The 16,226-nt window shown below is 50.1% G+C and overlaps 1 protein-coding gene across 1 annotated transcript in view; it reads left to right on the forward strand.

Moving 5' to 3' along the window:
• The first annotated feature begins 11,500 nt into the window (after nucleotides 1–11,500).
• The window catches only part of EXTL3 (exostosin like glycosyltransferase 3), a 154,217-nt gene continuing 149,491 nt past the window's right edge, over nucleotides 11,501–16,226 (forward strand). The window contains exon 1 of the mRNA XM_057427708.1: nucleotides 11,501–11,522. The gene's annotated coding sequence lies outside the window, so the exon portion shown is untranslated. The remainder of the gene's footprint in view (nucleotides 11,523–16,226) is intronic.

Consider the following 16,226-nt stretch of genomic DNA (forward strand, 5'->3'; position numbering starts at 1 on the left):
CCTACCTGTAATTATTTATTCAATAACTGTTACTCATCAGACACCGTTGCTGAATTTCTTAGTCTGTTGGAAAAAGCCTCCCCCTGCTTCCGATGGCTCTGCCTGTCGGTAGGTGTTCCTTTGAAAACTGGCAGGGTCACGCTGAGATTTTTCCTTCCCAGGTGTAAGGGAACTCTTGAATATGGAAGGCATTCCTCCTGCACCTCCTGGATTAGATAACACCCGTCCTTGTCTTCATCGAGGGGGAGGGGGTGCATGCTAAATGCCCTGTAAAGGATATCTGTGTGGACCAGAAGGTGTTTCTAATGGTCACACTGGAAATGCAACACGGGGATGAGCATTTTGGAGAAGGAAAGGAATGGAATCTTGGCTGAGGATCGTACCAGAGCGGTTCAGGCTCGGTTGTTGGGATGGGGTGGGGAGGGTGGGAATAGTGAGGCAGGGAAGGGTGATTTTTGTATGACTTGGATTGTCCTTGCTTTTTTACAAAAGACTATTTAAATTTTCTACTTGTTTACAGTTTCTGTAGGAAGAGATCTGTTTTAAACCCAGTTCTCTAGATCATAGTCGGCCATTTATATTTTAGAGTAATGTACAAAAGCTGAGATTGCCTGTTCCTGATCTATTTAAAAAAAATACTAGAAAAGCTGGATTTGTTGGCCAGACAGGAATGTACAAACAGAACAAAACCTGTTTACAGACCCCATAACCTGGGTGAGGAGGGCTGAGGCCAGAATGAACAGGAGGAGTTCAGTCAGGGGTGGCCCACTTTCCTTGCACCATCAGGGCTATTTTTGGGGAGGATTCTCTTTGTGCTGAGCCAGAATTTATGAAAGAATTTAGAAATGGTGGGAGACATCAAGGCAGAAGCTGCCTGCAGGTGGGAAAGAGTGGGATGCAATACTTAGAAGCGTACTTGAGGAGATGGGTATCCACCATCAGCTGTTGGCTCCTTCCCAGCTGGGGACCTTGTTATAACAACTGACCTCAGCTGTAGGTTGTTTTCTTTTCATTCCCTACTACAGCTTTGCAGTAGAGAAGTCTGAGTTTGGGCTTTTCTGTGTGTAAATAATCTGTTGGGGTACAGCGAGTCTCTGCTGACGCTGCAGGCAAAAGCCAAGGTGTGTTTCAGAGGGGGCAGTAGATCTTCTGAAGCATCTACTGCTAAGATGCATTCAGCATGAGGAAACCCCAATTGCGTTTAAACCTACCTCAGTACTTACCACGCATCATTGCTGGGAAATGAATCCCTGTTTTTTCATTGTCCTTACATAATTCCCTTTCTGACCTGTTGGAGGAACATGAAAAGCCTTCGTAAGCACTTCGACGGCACAGGCTTGAGGGCAGGACTGGGGCAGCAACCCGTGTGCTCCTTGCAGAGGCTTTCCCCAGTGGCAGAAGCGGAGCCACGCTGCAATTACACGTTTTAATTGTAGCTGATGACACAACAGCACAGCATGGAACCATGCACCCTGTGAAATCACAGGTTGCCCTAGGAATCACCGTGTCTTAGAAATGCATTTCTCAGTATCGTCTCTTTCGCTTCTACCAGGCTTTTGCTGCAAAGGAGAAGCACAAACCAAACCCAACAGGGGATAACAAAGCTTAACCACAGCTCCGTGCTCTCTTTATTGTGAATCCAAGGAGGGAGTGGCTGTACCAACCACCCCGGGGCAGAGCAGGCTCTGCTTTGAGCAAACACCCCGGGGGACATCTGTGGGATAACTGTCTGGATACGCTGGATCACCTCTTTGAAAGCAGATGGGTATGAAAAGTCTTTTGAGTGACTTAAACTACCCAGAAGCCCCAGAGGTGGAACCCTTCTTTATTTTCAGATTGAGCTTCTGCTGAATAACCCGCTGCTTCAAAGGGGTGAGAATTGTAGGGACCTCGATCTGCAAAAGGAGCCAGTAGCTGAGTACCAGCTGAGTTCATGGTACTGAGTTCAGTACCATAACTGAACTAAATAAGCTCAAGGGTTTAGGTTGATCATCTCAGCTCAATTTCCAGTACTTCAGGGGTTTTAAAACTGTGGCAATGCTTTGAATTGTTTAGAGTCAGGGAGGGGAATGTTGGAGATTTGAAATATATCCTGCTTGAAATTATGTTAATTGGTGAGGTTTGGTTCCCATGTTGTTTCTGGATCTCAGCTGTTCCTTGCTTGTGTATCCTGTAGCCTCCTGTCACCCTGGAGAGGTGGTTAAAATGTAGAACTCGAGTCCTGGCTGGGTTTTTTGCCCTCCCTATTCCTGTAATCCTGATCCCTGCCTTTTATCTTCAACACGTGAGCTTGCATGCCATGCTCTCTCTGTGCAGAGCAGTCCTTCCTGGGATTTCAGACCCATTCCCAATGTCTGTTTCAGGTTTCCTGGGTAAGATCACACCAGTCCTAATGCAGTTCCACAGCTGGGGCACTCACAGGGCTTCACCTCCCAAACCATCATGCCCAGAGGCTCTGAAGCATGTCCGCATTTGAATGCAGCCCAGCTGGGGCACCTCTATGTGACTTTGGGGTGCTTTTCCACTTGGCACCGACTGCTAACTGGCCACAACTCCAGCAAGGCTGCCTGGTCTCTGGGACCGCCACAGATCTGTCGTCCCCTGGAGCTTCAACCCCTGCTCAGAACAGCAGCACTGCAGTTACTGAAACACTCCGGATGCTTTGGACTTCAGCTGACCTGATGTACCTGTAGCTGAACAGATGCTCCTTGTGATCAACAGTAGCGCTTTATCCCTGTGAAAGCCTGACCCTCCCCACTCCAAAGTCGTCTGAGAAGTTGTACATAGCCCAGATTCTCCAGCATGTCCCAACAGCAGGTTAATGCGTCTCCATCCTATGCACATGACGACCGAAGCCCCAAAATGCTGCTTTGCAAGATTGCAATATCAAAGCTTCCCATAAAATCCACAGCTTCTTATTCCCAGCATTCCCAGGGAACTGAATCTCCCGGTTTATCCCACTGCGAGCATGTTGCACCTCGTGCTTTGCTCTGAGAGTCTGGCTGTCCTCTCCAGGCAATATCAGAGCTGGCTAGCACTCAGCTGCTAGCCTGATCACACATCAGCCTGATCGCCACTGACAGCAGATTCCCCTGAGTTCGTGCTATTCCTTCTTTCTTCATCCCTTCATGGTGCTCGTCATTCAGTGAAATATCCCGAATCAGAGATGCGGCCGTGTTGCACGGTAGAAGCTCTCTCTGGCAGCCACCCTCACGCTGGATCAGTAGCGCTTGTGGTTTTAAAGTGTAAAAAATTCCAACAGCAGCAAAAAGCCACTTGTTTTTGTACAATGATTTGTGCTCCCGAGCACTCTGCCTCTTCTTAGAGCTTAGACCTGAGCGCTGCTATGGAAGGTTTAGGTACAAGCTGCACCCAAAGTGGGTGGTGAGCAGGGGGCTGCACTAGGTCGCTCCAGCCAAAATCCAGCAGCACTGCCGAGTTATTCTGGCATGGAGAGGGAAAACCCTTTGGAAAGGGCTGGGAAGACCCTAAGAAGAGCTGGGTGAGAAGGGGCAATGCCGACCCTTCCAGGGAGCCAACTCTGCAGCTCTGGAGGGGCTGAGGAACCCAAAAAAGACAGCAGTGGGGACTGGGCAGCCCTGGCAGCACTGAGAAACCATAGTGCAGGGTGGGATTCACCCCTAGGTTCACCTTGAGCAGCAGAATGTCAGATTGAATGTGAAACTTAACTCCTGTCCCAGCGTACCACTTCCATAACCGGGTCAGGAGTTGTTTTTGCTCAAGGCAGTTTTGCCTGTTGCAAAGGGCTGGCAGGTCCCTGTGCTGGAGGACTCGGTGCACACACCAGTGCTACCACCACTTCCAGTGCTTTCCTTTGATGCGCTCGTGATCCTGTTGTGATGCCATCCTCTTCCAAGCAGGAGAGGAAGAAGCTTTCATGTCCATGAGACCCGCAGGTAGTGGGTGCATGTGGCTGTTTGCGTGAGGTAGCGCCTGGCCGTAGCTGACAACTCGCCCGCAGCTCTTGGTAGACTCGTCCATGGTAGTCAAGTGTCGGTTTTGTATCGTTTAATTTTTAGCACTTTAACTGTGAGTGTACAAACTGATTATACTGTAGTAGGTGCACATTTTCGTTTGGGACCTTTGCAAGTTTTTAATAAAATGATGGAAATATCTGAGTCTCTTCCTCACTGAGTTTTCAAACCTTCTGAAGTGACTACACCCCCCTCCACAAACCCTGTTCAGAGGCAGCTGATTTAAATGACTACAGAATGGTTTGGGTTGGAAGGCACCTTATTGCTTATCCAGTTCCAGCCCCCTGCAATGGGCAGGGACACCTTCCACTAGACCAGGTTGCTCCAAGCCCCTTCCAATGTGGCCTTGAACACTGCCAGGGATGGGGCAGCCACAGCTTCTCTGGGCAACCTGTGCCAGGGCCTCACCACCCTCACAGGGAACAACTTCTGCCTAAGATCTCATCTCACTCTCCCCTCTGTCAGTTTAAAGCCATTCCCCATTGTCCTGTCCCTACAGGCCCTTGTCCAAAGCCCCTCTCCAGCTTTCTTGTGAATATAAGGTTTTACTCTGGCTGGCAGTGCTCTGAATTTGAAGAAGGCCTTTCTAGAATTAATCGCTCCCTAACATCTGCACTCGTGGACTCCAGGCACCCTTCCAGCAAACACAAAGCTCCCCACAGACCGCATGCTCTGGTTTGTTCTATCCTTTTCCAGGCAACACAGCACTTGAACCACCAATGTTTCATGAGCAGAGACGAGGGAGCCAACAAGGAGCACCCAGGGTTGGCAGCAGCAGAATGAGGTGGGTTTGGGGTTTGTACTGGGGCTTTTTTAATTGCTAAATCAAAGCAGAGGTCAGGAGGAATCGTCTCAGTATCTCTCAGTGTCTCCCAGGCACTCAGGTGGATCCAGGGTGCTTTCAGTTTGGGAAGCCGTACACTCTGAGTCTCGCATGGCTGGTGCTAACGTAACTGGTTTTATTAATCACAGACAAAGCTGGTTTGGGTGCTGGTTTGGGTCTCATTAAGATAAATAGCTCAGTTCTGGGATGAAAGAGGAGGAGCTGCTGGCTAAGATGCAGGTGCTGCCAGGCCACACAGAGATGTGAAACCAGCCCCTGCACAGCATCCTTGGCAGAGCTGCTCCATCCGGAAGTGTCCACTTCCCCTGGGATGCTCTAGCTGCAGCACCCAAAGAGCCCCTCGGAGCGGTGCAGGTCAGCTGTGGAAAACTTCTCCTAGGGAAAAAAGAAGGCAGGGCCATGGCTGGCAAGTGCTGGGGACTTACAGAGCTGCTTGGGGATGATAAAGGCAGATACCCATCCTGCCAGAGGGACCTGTGGGACAATATCCCTTCTCCTCCATCTTCCCTGAGTTTAAATGGCCACTGTGTGGGTTTGTGAACATGCTGGCTCCTAAGTCAAGCAGCTGAAGAAATGATCCAACCTCTTGGGGCAGCTGGGAGGGTAATACTGAAGCTAAAACCCCCAGGGGTGAGAAATTTGGGCTCACGGCATCCATCACCCTGCTTTGAGCAGGCTCCAAAGGGGTTAATACAGGGGCAAGAGCTTGGGGAGGTGGCCTGGAGTGCGCATAGCCCTCAGGATGCGCATAAAGCACATTAAGCATGGTTTCAGTGACCTGCAGGTGTGGAAGACAGGGTATTTTAGTCACTAACATGTTCCTGATGCACCTAACACCCTGTTTCCTGGTTTGGATCCAGCTTTGTCTCTCAGCTCTGCCAACTGGCGCCCCTGTGATTTATTTGTCGGTTTGAAAGGAGAAGAGCATCTGGCCATGCACAAATCCTAAGGAAATCAAAATCTACAAGAAATCCTTGAGAACAAAGGACTGACACAAAGTAGGTGGGAAGAGAAGGATCTTTTAGAAATGTCATTTCCTTCAGGCATTCCCGCCAGCTCTGTGCTGCTCCCGCGCAGCCGGACAAAGCAGCCGACCCTTTACCAGGACCGTGTGCTGGGATCCACGTTTCAGACGTGCTTGGCTACCGGTCCGACTGGTTTTCATGATAATTCTCCCAGCACGTTTGATTGATATTCTGGCTTCGGTTTCAATGCCTGTTCCCAGAACTAACATCCCGCCATCCCACCAGCACCTCCTGCTCCATCTCCCTCCCATGGGGGCACCTCCAAGGGCTGCCGAGGGCTCAGCACAGGGAACGCTCTTTCTTACTCACCCATATCTTTGCTTTTGTGTTTTATTAAATCTCACCTTCCACCGAGCTCCCACGTACCACATCCCCTCTGCAATTCCCCCACAGGTTCATTTCAAAGCAACTGCCTCTGCCTCGCAGCTGGCTTTAGCAATGCCCTGGGTGGCTGGGCGGAGGAGGGCTTAGCAGATGCTCAGCAAATTGGAGGTATTGTGATACCTGAAGTGGTGGGGAAGCTGAAGAAGGATGGATCTGCCATACCAAATCGTAGAATCATCGAATGGTTTGGGTTGGAAGGGACCTCAAAGTTTACCCAGTTCCAACTGCCACAGGCAGGGACACCTTCCACTAAACCAGGTTGCTCCAAGACCTGTCCAAGCTGGCCTTGAACACTGCCAGGGATGGGGCAGCCACAGCTTCTCTGGGCAACCTGTGCCAGGGCCTCACCACCCTCACAGGGAAGAACTTCTGCCTCAGATCTCATCTCAATCTCCCCTCTGCCAGGTTAAAGCCATTCCCCCTTGTTTTGTCCCCACAGGCCCCCCTCTCCAGCTTTTTTTTCAGCCCCTTTAGGCACTGTAAGCTGCTCTAAGGTCTCCCTGGAGCTTTCCCTTCTCCAGGCTGATGGCAAATGGTGATCAGCCTCTTCCCATGCTCCTTTATACAATACTTCTAATATTTTAATATAGTATCCCTATAATGGAATGTAATATATAATTATACAAAACAGAGTTTTAAAATATAAAATGACATAAATACAGTGTAAAAATAACCATGGCACACAGACATAGTTGCCAACATATCCATGTATCCAACATGCATCATAACAGTACAGAGACCAAAGCCAGCGCCCTGCAGGGACTTGTGTCCTCTGAGCTAAGCCACCAAGACCACCCTGTGCAAGGCATAGAGGCCAGATTTGGGTGTGTTGATTCTGCATTTCCAGCTCCCAGGTTTGGGCTGATGTCTTGGTTTTTTTTTTCCCCTGATCATCTTTCTCCCTGATCTCCAATTTTTTAGGGTTTGGGGGTTGGTTTCTCTGTTGTCCTTCGGGGTATGTTGGTTTAATCAGAAAACAAGGATGGTTTCGCCCTCCTCAGCTGCCAGCTTCTGCAGCAGGGGCTGTAGGTGCTGGTGGGAAGAGCAGCTGATGTGTTGTTTTATTTCACATTGATCTGCACAAGCCACATGAAGATGAAGGAAATGTGGAGGTCCTATCCAGTGCCAAAACCAAGGGGATCCAGATACATTTTTGGTTCTCAGAGCTTCAGATACAGACTTTATTTCTTACTGTTTGGTCTTGGGATCTACAAACCATCCCTTTTTTTCTAACTCCATCTTGTTTGGTGCAGACACATCCTCCACTGCTTTTCATGTCTGTTGGCCCAGCGCTGGTGCAGAGGTTCCTGCCTTTGGGAGAACATGTAGAAGAAAATCCCTTAGGCTCTACATTGCAACATAATCCAGCTACAAATCCCACCTGGAATCCGTAAGAAGCAACGAGCCCTGACATACCTCCACTGAACTCTCACGATGCCTTCAAAGCTGTCTGAGCTCTTCCATGGAAATGCTGCCATCAGATAAGGCTTGGCCCCTGCCAGAAGACACGGAACATCTGCTTGGCTGCAGGAAGCAGGATTAGACAGAAGCAAACTTTGCTCCTCATTTTTAATTTCTAAGGGGGAACTGGCTCCTTGTGCTGGTTCTCCCTTGCATGATGGGGTTGGGGTTCTCCCTTGCATAGTGGTCCACAAGCCCCAAGAATGCCAAGCGCTTGGGGAAGGTGGCACTGATGCACAACTTAAGAGCAATAAAACCTGGGATTAACCAAGGGTTTGGACCCCATCAAAACCAAGAAGCCATCTTTATATTGCAAATCTTTTCTTGTACTTGGTAAGTTTCTCCCTAAATGTAGTTCTGAAGCATCTGATTGTCCAACAAAGCTCAACCTGAACTTGGGACCTCAACTTGGCAGCAGCCCCATGAAACTTACACCCAGCACTGCCTGGGCACGGCTTGGCAGACAAAGGGTTAATGTTGGCCTTTGGGTGCCTTGAGCTGTGAGCAAAATCCCTGAACCCTGCCAAACCTCGTTATGCTGGGAGCGGGGTGAAGGGACCCGGAGCTAATTGGAGTGACAGCCTCGCCTCCGGAGCTGTGATAAATCACCGGCGGCACAATGAAGAGGTGCTGAGTGCTGCTGCCGTTAACAGGTGCAGGGTCACCCCAAAACCCTGACCTCCCCAGCACTGCATGTGAGTGACCCCTCGGCCTGTCTGCGGGGGCATTTCTGCCTCCAGCTCCAGGGAGGGATTTTGATCCCTCCAGAGCAGCTGCTGCTGGAAAAGCTGTGATTGTCAGGGCTGAAACTTCCCTGGTTTTGCGTAAAGCTCAGGGGAACGGAGCCCTGCGGCCCCGGCAGCACTGGGGCTGACACGGTGCCATCTTCATCCCCTCCTCGAGCAGCAGTAAATCAAGCTCCCAACACTGCCCCTCTGGGGCTTTGTATTAATCACATTAGTTGGATCAGGGCTGGTACAGGAGCTGGGAAAGAGTTGCAGCATCCTGGAAGCCCGAGTGCTCAACCCAGCTCCCAGCTCAGGCAAGCCCTTGTTCCTGTTCTCCTCTGCTCCCACTGTAAGCAGAACTTGTTGGGAAATATTTGTCCCCTACTGTGCCCTGTTTCCCCAAGGACAAACCATCCTTGAAGGCCATTCCTGCTTCCTGGGGTGGTGGGGAACTGGGAGCCTCATGAAAGAGCTCTTGGAACAACCTGAGTGCAGGGAGAATGCTTTGCCATGTGGGGATGAAGGGATACTCACAAGAGTGAGAGATGTTCAGGAGGAGGGATAGATACTCATGGGGTTGGAAGGATCCTTAAAGGTATGGAGAGATCCTCATGAGGATGGAGGAATACTTCCTGGGAGGAATGGATGCTTGTGCGATGGAAGGACACTCACAGGGAGGGAGGGATGGATGCTCTTGAGGAGGGATGTTTGTGGGGAGGAATTGGTGCTTATAGAGATGGAGGGATGCTTGTTCGGATGGAGGGATGCTCATGAAGAAGAAGAGATGCTCTTCAGGACGGAGAGATACTTGCAGGGAAGGAGGGATGTTTGCGGAGATGGAGGACCTGATGTGAGGAGGACCTGATGCTCATGGCAGTGGAGAGATGCTCAAAAGGAAGGAGGAATGTTCCTAAGGAAAGAGGGATGTTTATGGGAATGAATGGATGCTCATGAGGATACAGGGATGTTCACAAGGACAGATGGATGCTCCTGCTCATGTCAAGGAGAGTGAGACTCTGAGAGAGCTTGAGCTCTTGCCTGCTTAAGTGAAGACAATGAGGCTGGGATGGCAAAGCTGTGCAGTGCTGGAAATGGCTTTGTAGGACCCAACCAGGCAGGTCATGGGAGGACGCTTCGGGGCTGCGGGGAATCATCCCGCAAAACAGCATCCCCAGAGGCCAGCCGGGATTTTTAACGCAATAGTGCCACCCCGTGCAAGCCCTGGGATCCTGGCTGCGGTGACATGTGGCACCGGAGGCCCGAGTGGTCCTGGCTGGACCAGGGGCAGGACAGGGTCCGCCGCCACGGGAGGATGGTGGCGCTGTGGACCGGAACACCCTGGGGTGGGAGACATGGCCACCTGCACGGCAGCAGAGGGTAAGGATTATGGCTGCGCCCCTATGGGAATCACTTGGTCCGGCAGCACTTGGAATACTGCAGATGTCAAAAATATCTCTGGTTTGTAGGGCACCCTGAAGGCTGGAGGAACATGATCCATCCTGACCCATCCCAACACACCTCCCTCCATGCCCCTGTACCTGAGAGACTGTTTCAGTGTGTCACATGGTGACAAGAAGCTTTCGGGACAGGACCCCTCTGTCCCTGAGCATTTTTAGGGTCAGGTTTTGATATTTTAGAACCTTCTGAGTGTGCACACACAGCAGGGCACACATGAGTATGGCCATGACCCTGTACAGTCCCATCAAGGCTGTTGGGAGGGCACCTCCTATCCTATAGGGCCCATACGGGATCACCATGTCTGCCTAAAGCTGGTGGAGGAATTGTTGGACACAAGGCTATTTGTGCTTCGCAAATAAATATAGAGCAGCATTTGCATGCTGCCAAATAACAGGAAGAAGATGGTTTCATGGATGATCGCTGTCATGATGCACACCTCAGTGAAGCTTGAGATGCAGCCACCTCTCTCCACTCAGATCAAAACAGCTAATCCTTTGGGAATAATAGATGTAAGCCTCTTAGCCGGCCATGCTGTCAATGCCCATCACTGATGATCTGATTAAAATCAAATGGAAAAGATTAAACTCACCCTTTCTGGGTACCCCTGGAGCTGCCCCAGTGGCGAGTGATGGAGCCCCTCCTCTGTGGGCTCAGTGCCTTCACTCTGCCCTGTCCATCTGTCCATCATAGGTCTGCCCAGATGCGGGCACTCCGAAGCCAGGAAGAGCACTGCAGCAGCTGGCCCCTATGAAGACAGTGGATTATCCGTGTCCAAGCTGCCACCTGAGGCTGGAGAAAACAGTGCCAAGAATATTGGCTATAGGGCAAATTTCCTGTAAGAGAGTCCTTGGTCAGACCCAGCGAACATCCCCAGTGTTTCACTTTAAGCAGCTGTATGAAACCCGCCAAAAGTGCCCATCTGAGCAGCCCAGACAGAGGAGAGAGAGGGAAAAGCAGGACAGGAAGAGTCAGAGCTTCGACCTAGAGACCCCAGAGCCACCCTGGCCCCACATCTCCCTGCAGCACCCATGGGTGCATGCAGCATAGCTGTTAGTTCTTTTCTAGAGCTATACTTTAATCTGTATGTACGTCTAATGAGTCACCTCCCACAACAAGGGGAACCCTCTGAATCTCACACCCTCAACCATGAAAATCCATTGTGTCCCAACCTCTGCCCCTTCCTCTCCAAACCACTGCATCTCACAGCACTTACTTCTCAGCGGTGGCTTAAGATGCTTTTTGGGGGAGCTTTTGAGTGGCTGCCTGGGCCTGGGCAGAAATCTGGGGGGTTGTGTGGGACTGGATTTGGGGGGTGCCTGGGAACAGGCAGAGATTTAGAGTGCTGTATTGGCATGGCAGAGATCTGGGGGGCTACATGGCACTAGGCAGTGATTTGCGGGTGCGTATGTATTAACGTACATATATATATATATACACGTACACACAAACACGAGCCCTTCGAGCCCCAGGTCCTCATGATCCGCCGCCAGAGGGCACCGCGTCCCCAGTTTTGACCGCCGCTTCCCACAATGCAGCGAGCCGGGCCGGGGGGTTCCGCTCCGCACGCCGGGCTGCGGCCGCCGGACAACGCGCAGCACCGCGGAGCACCGCGCAACCCCGCCGGCAGGTAAGCGCATTCCTCCGCCCTCAGGGCGAGCGCGGGCACTTCGAGGGGGATTAATTCATTTAATTGGATTGCATTTTATTTCGTTTATTTTTATTATTTCATGTTGGCTTGTTTTGGGGGTTTTATTTTTTACGTTCATATCCATTTATTTTATTATATTTTTCTTTTTTTTTTTCTTTTTCATGTTTCATTTCATTTCACTTTAACTTTTATTTTAATTATTTTTTTTTCTAATTATTTTACTATTTTCTTTCATTTCAATTGCTTAATTTGCTCTTATTGTACTTTATAATTCCTTCCCCCAGCCCAGTAGGGGGCCTCTGGCTCTGCCAGGGAGCAGCCTTATCCCATCCCAGGATGGTTCCCGGCTGGTGGGGACCTATCACCCTCCCACTCGCTTTTTCCCCTCCCCATTCAGGCCTGGGGGATTTTGGGTGCTGGCGGGGAGGCAGCATGGGCAGTGGGGTGAGCCCTGGCTGGGCTGGTGGCTGCATTCTTGAGGGGGGGTGTGTCACCCAGCCCCCTAAATTTGGGTGAAACTCCTGGCCGTGGCTCTGTCTTATCTCCAGGATGGGGCCACATAAAATAGGCTTAATGTGGAAGCAGCTGTTTAAATAGCAGGCGAGAGCTCCCTACCCGTGGTGAAAGTTGCTTTCTAGTTTTGGAATTTGGGCTAAGGGGGATGCAAGGAATATCGGCTGGTTTGAAAGGACTTTTGTGCCACAAGGAGAAATCCCAGCCGGGAGGGAGAGCCTGGGATGGCCAGAGAGGAGGTGAATGGCCCTTGAAAGCAGAGGAATGGCTTTGGCTTTTCCTTAGAGAGGGATCTTGAGAGCCCCAGCATGCCCATTGCTGCTGGTTTAGTGGTACCTCTCCATCATTTGGTTGTGGCTGCTTTTAACTCCTCGTCCCAGGATGTGAACCAGGAGAACATGGGGAGAGCAGAAGGGCTTGAAGTCAGGATGCTTCAGTCTCACTTCCTTGCCTAGTTCCCTCTTCATGTGGTGGATCTGAAGGTGCCTGGGACTCACCAGCACCTTTGACTTGTGGTTTGGGTCAGTTTGTTGGTGAAAAACCTCAGTTTTGCACAGAACCCCTCAGCCAGAGCAGCATTAAAGAAATTTGTCTGTGCCAGGGAGGGAAGTTGGACATGGGCTAAAGCAAATAAACTTGTATTTCATAATGCTGGGGCTGGGTTTCTTTGTTTTCCGCTCTGCTCTGGGCAGTCTGGGCTCCCTACAGCCACAAATGTTTCCATATCCAACCTTCCCCTTCAGACGTGTCTCAGTGGCTGAGTAAAAAAACTTCTGCTCCTTTCTGCAAAGCTCACTCCCTATGGGGGCTGCTCTGTGCTCTGCCTCCATGGGCTTTTCCTTTGGGTGTTTCTCATCTCAGTTGCTGTGGGGAGGAGTTTTGCAGGGCTTCTCCTCCAGCCCCATCCACACAAAGCAGCTCAGAACCAAGGTGAGAGATGCTGCAGATATGGGAAATCTGAGCATGGCTGGCCTGACAGTGGCCGTGTGTCAGCCGGAGCTGTGTGTTCTGCCATGGGATGTGTGCCAGCTTCTTGGCTCGTGCTGCTCAGCTCGGGAGGTAGAGGATGCTGTACATGAGGGAAGCCAGTGTTATTTTTTGTCCCTGGAAGGGGTGTTAAAAAACCCAAGGTGCTGAGATATTTCTCTGCCCATGCCCACTGCTGCAGACCTGGCTGGGTCAAGGAGGTGGAGCCCACCTGCATCCCAGTGAGTGCGGGAACCAAGGGGTGAGGTGGATTCAGAGCTGGAGGTGCTGATACATAGCATTTATATGGGGCTGTAAATATTAGCATAGAAACATAAAATTCTTTGTGTCAGAAGGGACCTTAAAGCTCATCCAGTTCCACCCCCCTGCCACAGGCAGGGACACCTTCCACTAGATCAGATTGCTCCAAGCTCTGTTCAGTTTGGCCTTGAAACACTGCCAAGGATGGGACAGCCACAGCTTCTCTGGGCAACCTGTGCCAGGGCCTTACCACCACCACAGGGAAGAACTTCTCCCTGTTGCCTAAATCCTCTCCTGCCTCCCCTAAAATTCAGCAAAAAGCCAAATCAAAGCAACTGTCTATATTTGGCTTTATCTGCTACAAAATGTCAACCTTTTTGAAAGGGTTGATTCCATTGCCATCCTCCCTCCCCCCAAAGCATGAAGACTGGTATAAAGAAGTAAAAAACATATGAAGAGAAAACATCACCTATACCAGCCACATATGCTGGGAAATCAGAACTCGCTGAGAGAACAAAGGGTCCTGCTGGGGAAGAACCCACCTGGGTTTTTCCATTCCCTCATGTCACCTCTAATTTTACTTCCCATGCACTGATTTATACAGAAATGTGAGTGCACACATGGTAAAACCCCCAAAACACTCCAGAAATATTATGACTGTTGGATGGGAACCTGCACTGTACATAAAACCCTTCCCTCTCTCTCGGCGTAAGAGCATTTTTCCTGTACTTTAGGCATTGGCACCTATGTCTCATCTGCTTTCTTATCAGATGGTTAAAGGAATTGGAAGTGTTCAAGGCCAGGTTGGACAGGGCTTGGAGCAACATGGTCTAGTGGAAGGTGTTCCTGCTCGTGGCAGGGACATTGGCAGGGGGTTGGAACTGCTGGGTGATCTTAAGGTCCCTTCCAATCCAACCCATTCTATGATTCTATGGTTTAGGCTGGAGACAGAGAAAGGAAGTGGCACATATGCTCCTCCTATCATGGTGACATCCAGCTCCGTTTATTTCAGCAGATACTCATTGCTGGGAACTTGCTTTTTCCAACTTTACTGCTGCCCAGAAACTTGAATCAATCATATCCAGCAAAAATTAATGAAGGTGAGGGAACCTCTGCTCCCATGTCACCAACGTTGATTTTTGTGGCAGCTGAGATTTGATCACTGGACATCCCAAAAAGGATTTTGTGGTTGTTGGGTGATTTGGAATCGAAGGTTCATGGTTGCTTCCTTCATTTTTTCTCTTTCGCTGGTCTTCCTTGGGATGGAGAAAAGGGTTTCCAGTCCTGTGTCAGGTTTTGGCTTTATGGCCATTCTGTGGTGGGTCCTGGGAGCAGCTGGCTGGAAATCATAAAATCATGGAATTGTTTAGGTTGGAAAAGACCCTTAACATCTGCAATGTCTTTTAAATACCTCCAGGGATGGTGACTCCGCCACTTCCCTGGGGAGCCTCTTCCAATGCTTGACAACCCTTTCAGTGAAGAATTTTTTCCTAACATCTTATCTAAATCTCCCCTTGCACACCTTGAAGCTGTTTCCTCTTGTCCCGTCACTTGTCACATGGGAGAAGAGACCGACCTCCACCTTGCTACAACCTCCTTGCAGGTAGCTGTAGAAAGCGATAAGGTCTCCCCTGAGGCTAAACAACCTCAGTTCCCTCAGCTGCTCCTCAAAGGACTTGTGCTCCAAACCTTTCACCAGCTTCACTGCTCTTCACTAAGCACAAAATCCATCCTCTCTATCTCATATCAAACAGAAGGTTTTATGATGTATGATAACTTGTAGGAAGACCAGGACAAGGTCGCAGTATCCTTTCAAATGGTAGAGGAGAGGCGGCCACTGGTGGCTCTTGCATGGGGTGAATGCAGTTGCTGACTGCTCCCATGCAGGGATGGCTCTTTCAGGATGTGCCATTAAGAAACGGAAATCAAAGATGATTTCTTTCCCACACGCTGGCTTTTATCAGAGAGGAGGTCCTGGGACATTCAGTTATGACTGGGGCAGAAAGAGATGGTGGCATCTTGCCCAACTGCTCTCTGGGCTGCATGCCTCTTCCTTGCTCTTCTCATATTCCCTTGGAAAAAACACAGAGTTTACCATGGAACATGGCCTGGAGATGCTTTTTCCTTTAAATGGGTCTGAACCTGCCCAGTTCTGCTGCAAAGTCTTCGGCTGCTTGCATGGGCCATTCTTTTAAAATAGAGGCACTTAAAACCTGTTCTTTCCCTCCAAAAAATAGCACTGGTGTGTGGGACTTTCACTTGGTTATGTTCTGATGGGTAGAGGATGGCTGGCTTTCTTTTTATTAGTTCATAAAGCAATGTTTATGATAGGAAATTAATAGGAAATCCTCAAATTAATTCAATTAATAGGAAATGCTAGTGAGCATTTGCCCTTCCCTAGGGCTGTTGAGGAGTGATCTCCATGTGAACCTTGGCTGTCGGTTGGAGCCTTCAGAGCCTGGGGCAGCTCAGACATCGGAGCATAGGGGTTTACAGGGGAAGCGGAACCCCAGTTTGGGAATCTCAGTTTCACACGGCGATCATTTGCTTGCAGCCAAACTGCTGGTGCAGCGAGGTGCACATCCAGCTGTCAGCGGGAGCTGGCAGCAAAGCAGTGCTTGCTTTTGGTCTGATCTGGCTGGGAGGTGGAAGCATGTCCTGATGCCAAATGAGAAGCTTATTTCTCCAAGCACAGCAGGAGGAGGAATCGTTTCCAGCGATGTAAAAGGGCCAAAATGTGGCAAAAGGGATGACGAAAAAGCACAAGATGGGTGCAGGTTGTTCAGGGAGCCTGTGAATCTTGACCCACCTCTAGCACAGCCTTAGGAACAACCTGATTCACCTTATAGTATGCTACAGATAGCTTTGGACTTACACTCCTGCCTCATGGTGGGAATTCCTTCAGTGAAACTCTCCTGGTTCAACTTGAACCATCTGCCAGTG

The sequence above is a fragment of the Pezoporus wallicus genome, unplaced genomic scaffold, assembly GCF_028554395.1.
Source record: "Pezoporus wallicus isolate ANWC-B61680 ecotype Strahan unplaced genomic scaffold, APGP_CSIRO_Pwel_v1 contig_6464, whole genome shotgun sequence".
NCBI classification, from domain to species: Eukaryota; Metazoa; Chordata; class Aves; order Psittaciformes; family Psittacidae; genus Pezoporus; species Pezoporus wallicus.